Source organism: Ranitomeya variabilis, chromosome 6 (genome assembly GCF_051348905.1).
Source record: "Ranitomeya variabilis isolate aRanVar5 chromosome 6, aRanVar5.hap1, whole genome shotgun sequence".
Taxonomy (NCBI): Eukaryota; Metazoa; Chordata; class Amphibia; order Anura; family Dendrobatidae; genus Ranitomeya; species Ranitomeya variabilis.
The window spans coordinates 11,131,532-11,148,816 of record NC_135237.1 but is presented as its reverse complement, the minus strand read 5'-3'; the positions used below and the strand labels follow the sequence as shown (position 1 = coordinate 11,148,816).

Below are 17,285 nucleotides of genomic sequence, written 5' to 3'. Positions count from 1 at the left end.
GCCTCCGCACGTCGTGCTGTTTGTGCTGAGCGGTTGGTTTAGTGTATATTAGTGGTGGGCTCTGTGCCTCCGCACGTCGTGCTGTTTGTGCTGAGCAGTTAGTTTGGTGTATTAGTGGTGGGCGCTGTGCCTCCGCACGTCGTGCTGTTTGTGCTGAGCGGTTGGTTTGGTATATTAGTGGTGGGCGCTGTGTCTCCGCACATCGTGCTGTTTGTGCTGAGCGGTTGGTTTGGTGTATTAGTGGTGGGCGCTGTGCCTCCGCACGTCGTGCTGTATGTGCTGAGCGGTTGGTTTAGTGTATATTAGTGGTGGGCTCTGTGCCTCCGCACGTCGTGCTGTTTGTGCTGAGCAGTTAGTTTGGTATATTAGTGGTGGGCGCTGTGCCTCCGCACGTCGTGCTGTTTGTGCTGAGCGGTTGGTTTGGTGTATTAGTGGTGGGCGCTGTGCCTTCGCACGTCGTGCTGTATGTGCTGAGCGGTTGGATTGGTGTATTAGTGGTGGGCGCTGTGCCTCCGCACGTCGTGCTGTATGTGCTGAGCGGTTGGTTTGGTATATTAGTGGTGGGCGCTGTGCCTCCGCACGTCGTGCTGTTTGTGCTGAGCGGTTGGTTTGGTGTATTAGTGGTGGGCGCTGTGCCTTCGCACGTCGTGCTGTATGTGCTGAGCGGTTGGTTTGGTGTATTAGTGGTGGGCGCTGTGCCTCCGCACGTCGTGCTGTATGTGCTGAGCGGTTGGATTGGTGTATTAGTGGTGGGCGCTGTGCCTCCGCACGTCGTGCTGTTTGTGCTGAGCGGTTGGTTTGGTGTATTAGTGGTGGGCGCTGTGCCTCCGCACGTCGTGCTGTATGTGCTGAGCGGTTGGTTTGGTGTATTAGTGGTGGGCGCTGTGCCTCCGCACGTCGTGCTGTTTGTGCTGAGCGGTTGGATTGGTGTATTAGTGGTGGGCGCTGTGCCTCCGCACGTCGTGCTGTATGTGCTGAGCGGTTGGATTGGTATATTAGTGGTAGGCGCTGTGCCTTCGCACGTCGTGCTGTATGTGCTGAGCGGTTGGATTGGTGTATTAGTGGTGGGCGCTGTGCCTCCGCACGTCGTGCTGTATGTGCTGAGCGGTTGGATTGGTGTATTAGTGGTGGGCGCTGTGCCTTCGCACGTCGTGCTGTATGTGCTGAGCGGTTGGATTGGTGTATTAGTGGTGGGCGCTGTGCCTCCGCACGTCGTGCTGTATGTGCTGAGCGGTTGGATTGGTATATTAGTGGTGGGCGCTGTGCCTCCGCACGTCGTGCTGTTTGTGCTGAGCGGTTGGTTTGGTGTATTAGTGGTGGGCGCTGTGCCCCCTGCTTGTTTTGTTGTTTGTGCTGACATCCCGCTGCGGTACTTTTTTCAGCCACAAAACCTGTCATCAATTTGGATACAGAAATAGCTTGCTGGCCGTTTCCTGGAGGTTTGACGAGACGCCCGGCCTAGAATTCCTCCTCTGCTTGCTGCTCGTGTGTCTGTTTCTGGCAGACGTTCTCCACCGTGTCACCCTTCGCGGCCCCCATAACTTACTGATGTACTGGGTATTATACAGGGAACGTCCGGTACAGAAGCCGCATCATTGGGTAATGCAATGTACTGCCGTCCTCTGCTGGCTGTCAGTGATGGAAGCAATAACTCTGCTGGCAGTGATGGAAGCAATAACTCTGCTGCCAGTGATGGAAGCAATAACTCTGCTGGCAGTGATGGCCGCTCTCTCTGCCGGCTCCCATTTTCTCTGCTCTCTCTTTCATCTTTTCTCGGACATTATAAATTGAGCACAATCTTATCTTTCCCAGTTTGTGCCGCCGGCATTGATCAGACGCAGGATCCAGAGATGATGAAAGCGCTGCCGCTAATCTGTCACATCGTAAATCACCAACCGAGAAGGTGCAAAGTGAAGCCAAGGTCGCCCTTGAGATGTGGAGAGATAAGCGTCGCCCTCCGCTGCCGCCTCTTATCTGATTGATACCTGTTCTCATCTGAGGCCGCTGCAGGTGACCACTGGGCCTCCACGTACAGGTAACAGCTGGGCCTCCATGTACAGGTGACCGCTGGGCCTCCACGTACAGGTAACAGCTGGGCCTCCATGTACAGGTGACCGCTGGGCCTCCACGTACAGGTGACCGCTGGGCCTCCACATACAGGTAACAGCTGGGCCTCCACGTACAGGTGACCGCTGGGCCTCCACGTACAGGTGACCGCTGGGCCTCCACATACAGGTAACAGCTGGGCCTCCACGTACAGGTGACCGCTGGGCCTCCACGTACAGGTGACCGCTGGGCCTCCACATACAGGTAACAGCTGGGCCTCCACGTACAGGTGACCGCTGGGCCTCCACGTACAGGTGACCGCTGGGCCTCCACGTACAGGTGACCGCTGAGCCTCCATGTAAGGTAGCAGCTGGGCCTCCACTTAGAGGTGACCTCTGGGCCTCCACATACAGGTGACCGCTGGGCCTCCACGTACAGGTGATCGCTGGGCCGCCACAAACAGATAACAGCTGGGCCTCCACATTTCATAAAATTGTTTGTAACATCAGCAGCAGTAGCAACAGCAGGCACAGAAGCCACCACAAAGGCGACACAGACTGCAATAACCCGAGATCAATCACCATCATCACCTAGTCTGTAGAGTCTGCGATTGGGGTGCAAAAGTGATTGGAGATCCATGACTTGTTCATCTTGATGAAAGTTAGGCGGTCTACACTTTCAGTGGACAGCCGTATACACTTATCCTTCAGGACACCACCTGCGCGATGAAGACACATTCTGAGAGAACGCTGGCTGCCGAGCATGACAAAAGCTTCAAAGCATGACAGGCGAGCTCAGGCCACTCATCCATTTTTGAAGACCAAAATGCAGAGGGTCCAAACCCCCCTCCCCCCCGATGGTATTGATATTGAGCTCCAGATACTCCTGCACCATCCTCTCCAGTCGTTCATTACATGTCTGACTTGTACTCTGTTCTGCTGGTGAATCTGGCTAAATTTACTCTTTTATCGCGTATCTAACAGAGTGGCAACCCAGTAGTCAGCAGTATTTCTAATCCTAACAATACGTCCAACAATCATGTTGCAGATAGTGTAGCAAGAAGGCGCTCATGTGTCGGCCATTTCCATGAGGTACAAGTCCATGGTGTGTTGGTGGTGGGGTAACACTCAAGGTTGCTTCCTCCGTCCTCTCCCGCCAACAGAGAGGGAATCAGTATCCTCATCATCTCCTTCCTGTTGTGCGTCCATCATCTCTTGCTCCTCGTCCTCCTCCATTTCTTCCTCGGCTCCTGCACCTTTACTAATAATTTGTCTGGTACCTTGAGCCCCCCTCGATCACTATAATCCACTCTCCCTTGACACTCTCCTGTGCGATGACAGTCCAAAACTTAGCGGTATTGTTATCAATTCTGCATCCTCCTCTGCGACCACCATGTCCTCCCGCTGGCTACTCAAAGTGTGCTCCAGCATGTAGGTGACTGGAATAGTGATGCTGATGACGGCGTCAGCGTTAACCATCTTATTAGCCTTTTTGAAACTGTGCAAAAGGGTGTAGAGGTCTTTAATCTGTGTCCAGTCCGCAAGCGTGATTTATTACATGTACGGACTGCATTGGCCTAGGATATTTAAAAGGACATAGTGCACCAGGGCTTGGCGCTGCTGCCACAGTCGCTACAACATATGCAGAGTATATAAATCACCAAAAAACAACAATACCACATAATGAGGGGGAATAGTGAAAAATATTCAATATATCAACTCTGTTTTATATTAAATTACCCCATGTGGCAACCTTATACTAAGGACACATCCATCTCACTAAAGCTTAATTCCCATAGGGAAAAATGATGTACCAGTCCATAAATAAAATATAACATCTTTATTAGAAATATTAAAAAGACAAAACCAGGTGTGTGGAAGTTACAAAAATGAAAACAATAACCACCAAGGGCACCCACTCCCACCAGTTACCCCATTGGAGGTCTGTGCTACCCGATCATGTAAGCTCATGATTATGTAAAAATAGTTGGCCCTAAGGGGATACTACAGGTATCCACTAACAAAGTTCAATCACCTATCAGGCTAATTGTAGCTCCTTCATTCCTTATAAAGTCACATATTGAAAGCGGTATCACGTACTTACTATTAAGAGGTGCACAGTGAATTTGGGAAACCAGGGGGGGTGAGTGCCCGCCCCAACGCGCGTTTCGGTCCGTCCTTCGTCAGGGGGCCTGATAGGTGATTGAACTTTGTTAGTGGATACCTGTAGTATCCCCTTAGGGCCAACTATTTTTACATAATCATGAGCTTACATGATCGGGTGGACATCTATATGGTACCCTTGATAAAGAGAGAATGCTCAGTTAGTTCAGTACGTGACAGGTCGCAGGTGCACATGCACCGCTATCCAGGCTGATTATCGGTTATTATATAAAGTAGCACAGACCTCCAATGGGGTAACTGGTGGGGGTGGGTGCCCTTGGTGGTTATTGTTTTCATTTTTGTAACTTCCACACACCTGGTTTTGTCTTTTTAATATTTCTAATAAAGATGTTATATTTTATTTATGGACTGGTACATCATTTTTCCCTATGGGAATTAAACATATGCAGAGTGTAATTCCACGGTGTCGGCACAGCACATATCAACCGGTTAGCCGGTAGCTCGAAAGACCTCTGTAGCAATGCAAGTCGATGACCATGAGTGGTGTAGACGCCAGAAATGAGCACACAGGGGCTGGGCTTTCTGTAGCAGCACATCCTGGCTGGGATAGTAGCATAGAAATTGCTGTACCACCAGGTTGAGGACGTGAGCAATGCAGGGCACGTGTGTGTGAGGTTTCCCTGGCGTAGGGCCACCACCAGGTTTGCACCTTTATCGCACACGGCCTTCACTGACTGCAGGTTCAGTGGAGACAGCCATTGCTCAAACTTGTCCTGCAGAGCTGTCCACAACTCTTCAGCTGTATGAGTGCGATCTCCAAGGCATATCAATTTAAACACTGCCAGATTGTGGTGAGCCCTGGCTGTGCAGTACGGAGGTGGTGGGGATTCTATCTGCATTGTTGGAAAGCATGTCGGATTAAAGGAAGAGGTTGGAGCAGGTGGAGAAGGCAGAAGCAGTGGAGTAAGTGTTAGATACAGAGGTTTGTCCTGCAAGTGTTGGGGATTCCAAGATTTGCTGTCTAGTGACACCTTGGTGTCTACTGCTTTAGTTCTCCATCCCCTGGTGTGTACTAGTTTAGTTCTCCAACCCCTGTTGTCTAGTAGTTTAGTTCTCCATCTTATGGTGTTTAGTGGTTAATTTCTCCATCCTCAAGTGCCCTGCAAGCCTTAGGGATTGCATGACTTGTGGAGCAGCTCCTTCCCCGACTGCTCCTACAGCCACCAGTCACCCAGTGCCCTGTCATCTAGCTATAACTTCCCTGTCCATGTTTGCTCGTCCAGGTGACTGTGGTGAAATGCCCCCTGGCAGACATAGAATTTTTCAGGGAACAAGTGATGTTGTCTGCGACTTGTTGCTGTAGCGCAAGCACCTATTTCTTAGAGAAGTAATGGTGACTGTGCAACTGGTACAGGGGGACTGCGACGGCCATCAGCTTTCGGAAACCATCTGTATCTAAAAGGCGGAAATGCTGCATTTCCGTCGCCAACATATTGGAGTGGCCATGCAATAATCACAGGTCACAGGCCGGGAGTCATACAGAAGCAAGTGCTGTGATCTTAGTAGTGAATAGCTCTCAGCTGGCCCCTACCGTCCAGACAATGACACGATTGGGTGATGATCATCCGGGGAGGCCGCAGGCTGTTCACAATCATTAGTTCTCAGAAAAGTAATAGTGAGCGTACGGCTTATCCACATCCAGATTACAGCACATGGAATATGCGTATATCCCGCTGTACGCTCACTGCTAACTCCACGATAACCTTACACTCCTCGCTGCCAACTACAATCCTGTTTGTAACCCAATAAATGAATGTATGCCAATTGGACGCCATTCTTCTTTTGAGGTTCACACCATCAGGGTGTTCCATCCCCTCTCCCTCAGAGTAGCAGTCACATACCGGCCGCCAGGCTCACCCACCCACTTCCTTGACCACTTTTATGCGTTGCAGCCACACTTCACGTCATTAGAATTGACAGCCCTTATCCTGGGAGACTTCATCAGGTCCACCTCCCCAACTGCATCCCAGCTTCTATCTCTAGCCAATTCTCATGGCCTCTCTCAACTTTCAAACTCTGAGACACAGAATGATGGTAACATCCCTGATCTGGACTTTGTCTGGTTCAGTTCAATCTCCTACCTAGATGATTCACCTCTTACCCTTTGTCCCTGTAGTGCAGCAGGGTTGGTGCAGCATGACAGACAAGGCAGTGACCCAGGAAAGTTAAAAATAAAGTCTCTTTTAATGATTATCATCGTACTCACAACCATAAAGTAAATAGGATCCTCCAGATCGCAGCCGGGAGACAAAGACAATACGTGACCGAGACCGGTTACCGTGGGCGACTGCACCGCCGTGTATGCTGAGGGTGCCAGGCCTCTTGGCTCCTCTTAGGCTCCATGTTGCCTCACACAGGTGGAGCTCTGCATAGCCTTCTGCTCTGCACGCTTGCAAAACTTAACTGACACACCCAACCCTTTGCTGCAAGGGTTTGTACAAGGAACCTGTGGCTGTAGGAAAACCCGGCTGGGAAGGAAACGGGACTGCCCCACTACCATCCTGTAGTCTGATTCAAAAATAAAAGCCCATGGCAGGTTTTCCTAAATCTGCCTTGCTCAAATAGCTTGCCCAAGACCAACTTACTTTTATTTTGCATTGCAGTCACAGCTATACCTGTGACTGCAATGCACTCCCACGGCTCAATACTCTTCTGTGTGCATCCTGGGGGACATATAGCGACCCTGGCATATAAGACTGGTCACTGCCTCACATCCTCATGAAATTAGGAGTATAACCACAACTTAGACATTTTTATGTATAAAATGGTATATTATAAATTATATATTCTCTAACTGGGTGGCTGTGACTAGTGGGGATCCCAGGGGTCAATGTTGGGACCTCTTCTCTTCAACATATTTATTAACGATCTGGTAGAAGGTTTACACAGTAAAATATCAATATTTGCAGATGATACAAAACTATGTAAAGCAGTCAATACTAGAGAAGATAGTAGTCTGCTACAGATGGATCTGGATAAGTTGGAAACTTGGGCTGAAAGGTGGCAGATGAGGTTTAACAATGATAAATGTAAGGTTATACATGGGAAGAAGGAATCAATATCACCATTACACACTGAACGGGAAACCACTGGGTAAATCTGACAGGGAGAAGGACTTGGGTATCCTAGTTAATGATAAACTTACCTGGAGCAGCCAGTGCCAGGCAGCAGCTGCCAAGGCAAACAGGATCATGGGGTGCATTAAAAGAGGTCTGGATACATATGATGAGAGCATTATACTGCCTCTGTACAAATCCCTAGTTAGACCGCACATGGAGTACTGTGTACAGTTTTGGGCACCGGTGCTCAGAAAGGATATAATGGAACTAGAGTGAGTACAAAGGAGGGCAACAAAATTAATAAAGGGGATGGGGGAACTACAATACCCAGATAGATTAGCAAAATTAGGATTATTTAGTCTAGAATAAAGACGACTGAGGGGCGATCTAATAACCATGTATAAGTATATAAGGGGACAATACAAATATCTCGCTGAGGATCTGTTTATACCAATGAAGGTGACGGGCACAAGGGGGCATTCTCTGCGTCTGAAGAGAGAAGGTTTTACCACCAACATAGAAGATTCTTTACTGTTAGGGCAGTGAGAATCTGGAATTCCTTCCCTGAGGAGGTGGTGATGGAGAACTCCGTCGAGGGGTTCAAGAGAGGCCTGGATGTCTTCCTAGAGCAGAACAATACTGTATCTTACAATTATTAGGTTCTGTAGAAGGACGTAGATCTGGGGATTTATTCTAACAGGCTGAACTGGATGGACAAATGTCTATTTTCAATCTTGCTAAGAAAGACTTGGGTATACTAATAGATCATAGACTGAACAGGAGTCAACAGTGTGATGCAGCAGCAAAAAGGGCAAATGCAATTCTGGGATGTATTAACAGAAGCATAGAGTCTAGATCACGTGAAGTCATTATTGCCCTCTACTCCTCGGTCAGACCTCACCTGGACACTGGGTCCAGTTTTGGGCACCACATTTTAACCCCTTCAAGTCGCGGCCCTTTTTCGTTTTTGCGTTTTCGTTTTTCACTCCCCTCCTTCCCAGAGCCATAACTTTTTTATTTTTCCATCAATTTGGCCATGTGAGGGCTTATTTTTTGCGAGACGAGTTGTACTTTTGAACAACACCATTGGTTTTACCATGTCTTTTACTAGAAAACGGGAAAAAAATTCCAAGTGCGGTGAAATTGCAAAAAAAGTGCAATCCCACACTTGTTTTTTGTTTGGCTTTTTTGCTAGGTTCACTAAATGCTAAAACTGACCTGCCATTGTGATTCTCTAGGTCATTACGAGTTCATGGACACCTAACATGTCTAGGTTATTTTCTATCCAAGTGGTGAAAAAAAATTCAAAACTTTGCTAGGTGGATATTTTGGCTAGACACGGTCCATCCCAAAGGACTAAATGAACAGTTGACTTTCTCTAGCTTTATTTAACGATTATGGTGTGTAAACATTCCCCATGCGAGAAAACAATATAGCCAGAGACCTATTAAAAGGTCATTATTATCCTCCGGTGGTAGGATTACCCCTGAATTTGTACATCCATGAAGTGGGAGTGGATTTGATTGATAAGAGGCTAACATGCAGATATTTATATTTATGAGGTATTTTAAAAAAAAAGCTTCCACTATGCGCTAATGTACTTATATCCACTCTGGTTTGCAATTGCTGCTCTCTTGGTGACATTTTCGGTTGGGCACAAGGACTAGGCATTAGTGTCCGTTTTAAACCTGGAAGCAGATGCCTAGAGTTAACATATGGAGACATGAGATGGTGCGCGCGCCTGCGCAGTCCATTTAGTAAACGTCATGTGTGAGTAAAAGGCGTCTTCCTCCTAGAAACAGAGGATGACTCTGCGACTGCGTACAGGGTGGACAGGGTCCACATACTATGCGTGACATCATCAGTATGGGCAGCGGCACTTCCGGACACAGCACAACACCTGCATAATGGAGTCCGCGGTGCTGGGACGCTCAGTCTAATGAAGGTGGGTGGAGATTGTTATATCCAACCATATAAAAGAGAGTGGACATTAAAGCGCTGGGCACAGACTTCTTGCCAGACAGGACTACTATGTCTGTCTATAGCTCCATGATCTATTAAGGACTGTTAATCTGAAGGTCCCCTGATGAACCCTCCTTGGATAACGGGGGAGAAACACGTTGGGACAGTGCGTGAGGCATGAAGGGAATACCTATGAACATTGAGCTAAGTGATGGTTATTGTCATGATCTCTGCAGGCAGAGATCATAGCAAGCCTATAGAGGGACAAGCTCTCGGAAGATGGAACTATACTGACCATGAACTAAGCCTGCCGCGCAACTAGAAATAGCCAGGTAGCATTTCCTATTTATTGCTAGATGCCCAGCTCTGGCCTAAGACCTAAATAGCTAGCAGAGGGAAATATAAGACCTGGCTCACCTCTAGAGAAATATTCCAAAGAAGACAGTAGCCCCCCACATATAATGACGGTGAGTTCAGATGAAACAACAAACGCAGCAGGAAAATAGTCTTAGCAAATTTGAGGTCCGCTTACTAGATAGCAGAAGACAGATAGTATACTTTCATGGTCAGCAGAAAAACACTAACAAAACACCATCCAGAGATTACCTTAAACTCTGGCATTAACTCATAACGCCAGAGTAGCAATCCCTGATCAACGAGAGCTTTCCAGACACAGTAACAAAACTTCAGCTGTGAACTGGAACAAATAGGCAAAACGAAACATGGACAAAAGTCCAACTTATCTAGTAGTTGTCAGAAGCAGGAACAAGCACTGAGAGGCATCAGATAACATTGTTGACCGGCAAGAAACCACCAGAGAAATGAGCTTAAATAGCGACACCCACTACTGATGGAACCAGGTGAAACAGGAAAGAGGATGACAAGTCCAATTCCACAAGCGGCCACCGGGGGAGCCCAGAATCCAAATTCACAACAGTACCCCCCCCTCAAGGAGGGGGCACCGAACCCTCACCAGATCCACCAGGGCGACCAGGATGAGCCCTATGGAAGGCACGAACAAGATCAGAAGCATGAACATCAGATGCATTGACCCAAGAATTATCCTCCTGGCCGTAACCCTTCCAGTTGACCAGATACTGGAGTCTCCGTCTGGAAACACGAGAGTCCAAAATTTTCTCCACAACGTACTCCAACTCACCCTCAACCAACACCGGAGCAGGAGGCTCAACTGAAGGTACAACAGGTACCTCATACCTGCGCAATAACGACCGATGAAAAACGTTATGAATGGAAAAGGACGCAGGGAGGTCCAAACGGAAAGAAACAGGATTAAGAATCTCCAATATTCTATAAGGGCCGATGAACCGAGGTTTAAACTTAGGAGAAGAGACCCTCATAGGGACAAAACGAGAAGACAACCACACCAAATCTCCAACACAAAGCCGAGAACCAACACGACGATGACGGTTGGCAAAACGCTGAGTCTTCTCCTGGGACAACTTCAAATTGTCCATAACCTGCCCCCAGATGTGATGCAATCTCTCCACCACCGCATCCACTCCAGGACAATCCGAGGATTCCACCTGACCGGAGGAAAATCGAGGGTGAAACCCCGAATTACAGAAAAATGGGGACACCAAGGTGGAAGAGCTGGCCCGATTATTGAGGGCGAACTCTGCCAATGGCAAAAAAGCAACCCAATCATCCTGGTCAGCAGAGACAAAACACCTCAGATATGTCTCCAGGGTCTGATTAGTCCGCTCGGTCTGGCCATTAGTCTGAGGGTGAAAAGCAGATGAAAAAGACAAATCTATGCCCATCCTAGCACAGAATGCCCGCCAAAATCTAGACACAAATTGGGTACCTCTGTCAGAAACAATATTCTCAGGAATACCGTGCAATCGGACAACATTCTGAAAAAACAGAGGAACCAACTCAGAAGAAGAAGGCAACTTGGGCAGAGGAACCAAATGGACCATTTTAGAGAAACGGTCACAGACCACCCAGATGACAGACATCTTCTGGGAAACAGGCAGATCTGAAATAAAATCCATCGAGATGTGTGTCCAAGGCCTCTTAGGAATAGGCAAGGGCAACAGCAGTCCGCTAGCCCGAGAACTACAAGACTTGGCCCGAGCACAAATGTCACATGACTGCACAAAGACTCGCACATCTCGTGACAGGGAAGGCCACCAGAAGGATCTTGCCACCAAATCCCTGGTACCAAAAATTCCGGGATGACCTGCCAATGCAGAAGAATGTACCTCAGAGATGACTCTACTGGTCCAATCATCCGGAACAAACAGTCTATCAGGCGGACAACGATCCGGTCTATCCGCCTGAAACTCTTGCAAGGACCGCCGCAGATCAGGAGAAACGGCCGACAAAATTACTCCCTCCCTAAGGATACCTGTGGGTTCAGCATTACCAGGAGAGTCCGGGTCAAAACTCCTAGAAAGGGCATCTGCCTTAACATTCTTAGAACCCGGTAGGTATGACACCACAAAATTAAAGCGAGAAAAAAATAAAGACCAGCGCGCCTGTCTAGGATTCAGGCGCCTGGCAGTCTCAAGATAAATCAAATTTTTGTGGTCAGTCAATACCACCACCTGATGCTTAGCCCCCTCTAGCCAATGGCGCCACTCCTCAAACGCCCACTTCATGGCCAAAAGCTCCCTATTCCCAACATCATAATTCCGCTCTGCGGGCGAAAATTTGCGAGAAAAGAAGGCACAAGGCCTAATGACGGAGCAGTCGGAAGCTTTCTGCGACAACACTGCCCCAGCTCCGATCTCCGAAGCGTCAACCTCAACCTGAAAAGGCAGATTCACATCAGGCTGACGTAACACAGGGGCAGAGGCAAAACGGTGCTTAAGCTCCTGAAAGGCCTCTACAGCATGAGGGGACCAATTAGCAACATCAGCGCCATGTCTGGTCAAATCAGTCAGTGGTTTAACGACATCCGAAAAACCAGCAATAAATCGGCGGTAAAAGTTGGCAAAGCCCAAAAATCTCTGAAGACCCTTAAGAGAGGAGGGCTGAGTCCAGTCACAAATAGCTTGCACCTTGACGGGATCCATCTCAATGGAAGAGGGAGAAAAAATATACCCCAAAAAGGAAATTTTCTGGACCCCAAAAACGCACTTAGACCCCTTCACACATAAAGAATTAGACCGCAGAACCTGAAAAACTCTCCTGACCTGCTGGACATGAGAGTCCCAGTCATCAGAAAAAATCAGAATATCATCCAGATATATTATCATAAATTTATCCAGAAAATCGCGGAAAATATCATGCATAAAAGACTGGAAAACTGAAGGGGCATTAGAAAGACCAAAAGGCATGACCAAATACTCAAAGTGGCCCTCGGGCGTATTAAATGCGGTCTTCCACTCATCCCCCTGCCTGATCCGCACCAAATTATACGCCCCACGAAGATCAATTTTAGAGAACCATTTAGCACCCTCTATACGAGCAAACAAATCAGTAAGCAATGGCAATGGGTATTGGTACTTAACAGTGATCTTATTCAGAAGCCGATAATCAATACATGGTCTCAAAGAGCCGTCCTTTTTTGAGACAAAGAAAAACCCAGCTCCCAAGGGAGAAGAAGATGGACGAATATGTCCCTTTTCCAAAGACTCCTTTATATATTCCCGCATAGCAGCATGTTCCGGCACAGACAGATTAAACAAACGACCCTTTGGATATTTGCAACCCGGTATCAAATCTATGGCACAATCGCACTCACGGTGCGGAGGTAACGACCCAAGCTTGGGTTCGTCAAAGACGTCTTGATAATCAGAGAGGAACTCAGGGACTTCAGAGGGAATGGACGACGAAATAGAAACCAAAGGTAAGTCCCCATGCATACCCTTACATCCCCAGCTCAACACAGACATTGCTCTCCAGTCCAAGACTGGATTGTGAGACTGCAACCATGGCAATCCCAGTACCAAATCGTCATGTAAATTATACAGCACCAGGAAACGAATAATCTCCTGGTGATCCGGATTGATACGCATGGTTACTTGTGTCCAGTATTGTGGTTTATTATTAGCCAATGGGGTGGAGTCAATCCCCTTCAGAGGAATAAGAGTCTCCAAAGGCTCTAAATCAAAACCACAACGATTGGCAAAGGACCAATCCATAAGACTCAGAGCGGCGCCAGAGTCAACATAGGCGTCCGTGGCAATGGATGACAAAGAGCAAATCAGGGTTACAGACAAAATAAACTTAGACTGAATGGTGCTAATGGAAACAGACTTATCAAGCTTCTTTGTACGCCTAGAGCATGCTGATATAACATGAGTAGAATCCCCACAATAGAAGCACAATCCATTCTTCCGTCTAAAATTCTGTCGCTCGCTCCTGGACAGAATTCTATCACACTGCATACTTTCTGGCGTCTTTTCCATAGACACCGCCAGATGGTGCACCGGTTTGCGCTCCCGCAGACGCCTATCAATCTGAATAGCCATTGTCATGGACTCATTCAGACCTGCAGGCACAGGGAACCCCACCATAACATCCTTAACGGCATCAGAGAGACCTTCTCTGAAAGTTGCCGCCAAGGCGCACTCATTCCACTGAGTAAGCACAGACCATTTACGGAATTTTTGGCAGTAAACCTCAGCTTCGTCTTGCCCCTGAGATAGTGCCATCAAAGTTTTTTCTGCCTGAAGTTCCAAATGAGGTTCCTCATAAAGCAAGCCCAAGGCCAGAAAAAACGCATCCACATCGCGCAACGCAGGATCCCCTGCTGGCAATGAGAAGGCCCAATCTTGAGGGTCACCCCTGAGCAAGGAAATCACAATCCTAACCTGCTGAGCAGGGTCTCCAGCTGAACGAGACTTCAGGGACAAATAAAGCTTACAATTATTTCGGAAATTCTGGAAGCTAGCTCTATTCCCTGTGAAGAACTCCGGCAAAGGAATTCTCGGCTCAGATACTGGAGCATGTACCACAAAATCTTGTAAATTTTGTACTTTCGTGATGAGATTATTCAAACCCGCAGTTACACTCTGAAGATCCATTATTGTCAGGTGCACACAGAGCCATACAGAGATTAGGAGGAGAGAGAGAAAAAAGACTGCAGCAAGGCAAACTGGAGGAAAAAAAAAAAAAAAAATTCCAGCAGACTTCTTATAACTCTCCTTTCTCAACCTGGGTCTTTAACACTTTATGGGCCGGTCAAACTTTCATGATCTCTGCAGGCAGAGATCATAGCAAGCCTATAGAGGGACAAGCTCTCGGAAGATGGAACTATACTGACCATGAACTAAGCCTGCCGCGCAACTAGAAATAGCCAGGTAGCATTTCCTATTTATTGCTAGATGCCCAGCTCTGGCCTAAGACCTAAATAGCTAGCAGAGGGAAATATAAGACCTGGCTCACCTCTAGAGAAATATTCCAAAGAAGACAGTAGCCCCCCACATATAATGACGGTGAGTTCAGATGAAACAACAAACGCAGCAGGAAAATAGTCTTAGCAAATTTGAGGTCCGCTTACTAGATAGCAGAAGACAGATAGTATACTTTCATGGTCAGCAGAAAAACACTAACAAAACACCATCCAGAGATTACCTTAAACACTGGCATTAACTCATAACGCCAGAGTAGCAATCCCTGATCAACGAGAGCTTTCCAGACACAGTAACAAAACTTCAGCTGTGAACTGGAACAAATAGGCAAAACGAAACATGGACAAAAGTCCAACTTATCTAGTAGTAGTCTAGAAGCAGGAACAAGCACTGAGAGGCATCAGATAACATTGTTGACCGGCAAGAAACCACCAGAGAAATGAGCTTAAATAGCGACACCCACTACTGATGGAACCAGGTGAAACAGGAAAGAGGATGACAAGTCCAATTCCACAAGCGGCCACCGGGGGAGCCCAGAATCCAAATTCACAACAGGTTATGAGCTATGATTTTATGACATGGGAACTTATTATGTGTCATTGGTAAAACACATTAAGCCCCTTATTTGGATGTGTTCCTCTGTATAACGTGGAGTTGTGCAGATACATTGTCACCTATGAAGATGATATGGGTTCAGGTACACCTTTGGGTCTATTACGTCACATAGGTAGTTGTATTAGGATTGGGGTATCTCTCTTATATGTACCTGTCCTAACAGAGTGACAACTCCTAGCCAGCTTAGCATATAATAGAGAGGGCTGGCGGATGCTTCATTATATCACTGCATCAAGCTGTATGTCACCGTGCATACCACATATGATATCAATATTCTATATAGAGGTGTATTGATTCCATTTTGTGGATCTCATTTGATCCATATTTGTATGTCTTTTGTCTGTGATTATTAGTTTATTAGGGATAACCCAGGGATATGAGGGACAGCCGCCGTGGAGCGGGGGCGCCATATCGCATTACAGGGTGCCAACCTCCGCTGCTAGGAAGGATAACAGCTTTCAGGGCCTATTAGGGCTAGAAGAGGTTTACTGTATCTAAGAAGGTCTTGTCTCTCCTTTTTTTCAATTTTGATTTTTTTCATTTTTGATAATTTTTTATTTTTTGCTTTATCAAAAGTTTTTTTCATTTTTTTGTTTTGCTTTTTGGGTATCATAACAAAAAGTCCATAACCGGTACCTTTAGACAAATTTTTCCTCATCCCTGGTGGATCCCTATAGGGATGTACTTTTATCTCACTTAAATATGTTGTTATTATAGGTAATTATTAATAAAGATTGATGATTTTAGGGGTAGGTTTTGGTCTTTTTTGGTTTACTTAGCTATTTACTCCCCTGTAAACAATTAATTGGTTAGTTGGTACTGCTTAAAAAAAAAAAAAAAAAAAAAAGTGCCATTTTCCGATACCCGTAGTGTCTCCATTTTTCGTGGTCTGGGGTTGGGTGAGGGCTTATTTTTTGCGTGCCGAGCTGACGTTTTTAATAATATCACTTTTGTGCAGATACGTTCTTTTGATCGCCCATCATTGCATTTTAATGCAATGTCGCGGCAACCAAAAAAACATAATTCTGGCGTTTTGAATTTTTTTCTCATTACGCCGTTTAGCGATCAGGTTAATGCTTTTTTTTTATTGATAGATCGGGCGATTCTGAACGCGGCGATACCAAATACCTGTAGGTTTGATTTTTTTTTAATTGTTTTATTTAGGATGGGGCGAAAAGGGGGGTGATTTAAACTTTTATGTTTTATACATTTTTTCATATTTTTAAAAACATTTTTTTACCTATGCCATGCTTCAATAGCCTCCATGGGAGGCTAGGAGCAGGCACAACTTGATTGGCTCAGCTACATAGCAGCGATCATCAGATTGCTCCTATGTAGCAGAAATGCCGGTGTGCTGTGAGCGCCGACCACAGGGGGGCGCTCACAGCTACCGGCGATCAGTAACCATAGAGGTCTCAAGGACCTCTGTGGTTACTGTCCTGGCACATCGCCGACCCCCGATCATGTGACGGGGGTCGGCGATGATGTCATTTCCGGCTGCCCGGCCGGATGCGGTAGTTAAATGCTGCTGTCTGCGTTTGACAGCGGCATTTAACAGGTTAATAGCGGCGGGTGAATAGTGATTTCACCCGCCGCTATTGCGCGCACATGTCAGCTGTACAAAACAGCTGACATGTCGCGACTTGGATGTGCGCTCAGCGCCGGAGCCTGCATCAAAGGGGGAGACCTGGCATGCGCCGTACATGTACGGCGCATGTTGTGAAAGGGTTAAAAAATACATCAACAAAGTGGAGCAAGTTCAGAGGAGAGCAACCAGAATGGTGACCGGTCTGCAAACCATGTCCTAAGAGGAACAGTTACAGGATTTGGGAATGTTTAGCAGCAAATAAGAAGACTGAGAGGAGACTTAATAGCTGTCTACAAATATCTCAGGGGCTGTCACATTGTAGAAGGATCATCTTTATTTTCATTTGCACAAGGAAAGACTAGAAGCAATGGGATGAAACTGAATGGGAGGAGACACAGATTGGATATTAGGAAAAACTTTTTGACAGTGAGTGTGATCAATGAGTGGTACAGGCGGCCACGAGAGGTGGAGAGTTCTCCTTCAATGGAAGTCTTCATACAGAGGCTGG

The 17,285-nt window shown here is 46.9% G+C and overlaps 1 protein-coding gene across 4 annotated transcripts in view; it reads left to right on the top strand.

Annotated features, from left to right (window-relative positions):
- Positions 1-17,285, top strand: part of SNAP47 (synaptosome associated protein 47) — a 59,017-nt gene that overhangs the window by 41,154 nt on the left and 578 nt on the right. The window lies entirely within an intron of this gene.